Below are 288 nucleotides of genomic sequence, written 5' to 3'. Positions count from 1 at the left end.
GTGTCTACCAACTCGGACATTCCAATGTTTAGCACGTTGACCGTCTCGGTCCAGTGCTCTTGCCAATAGCGCTTTTGTTTCCTAGCAGAGGTGGGTTCATAACTCGCCAAAGCTCCACCAGGAGACGTGCGCGTAGCGCCTAAGGTCTTATACCTCCAATCAATCCATGGCTCATGGTGTTCCAACTATACCATTCCTTGGATGAGGTCATACCTTGCATTCAAGTCGAAGACTAGACAGCGTTCCACGCTATCAAAATCAAGGAACTTGACTCCGAGGTCTACAGGC

The sequence above is a fragment of the Plasmopara halstedii genome (genome assembly GCF_900000015.1).
Source record: "Plasmopara halstedii genome assembly, contig: Scaffold_525, whole genome shotgun sequence".
In the NCBI taxonomy this organism is placed as follows: domain Eukaryota; phylum Oomycota; class Peronosporomycetes; order Peronosporales; family Peronosporaceae; genus Plasmopara; species Plasmopara halstedii.
Note: the sequence above shows the minus strand (reverse complement) of the source record.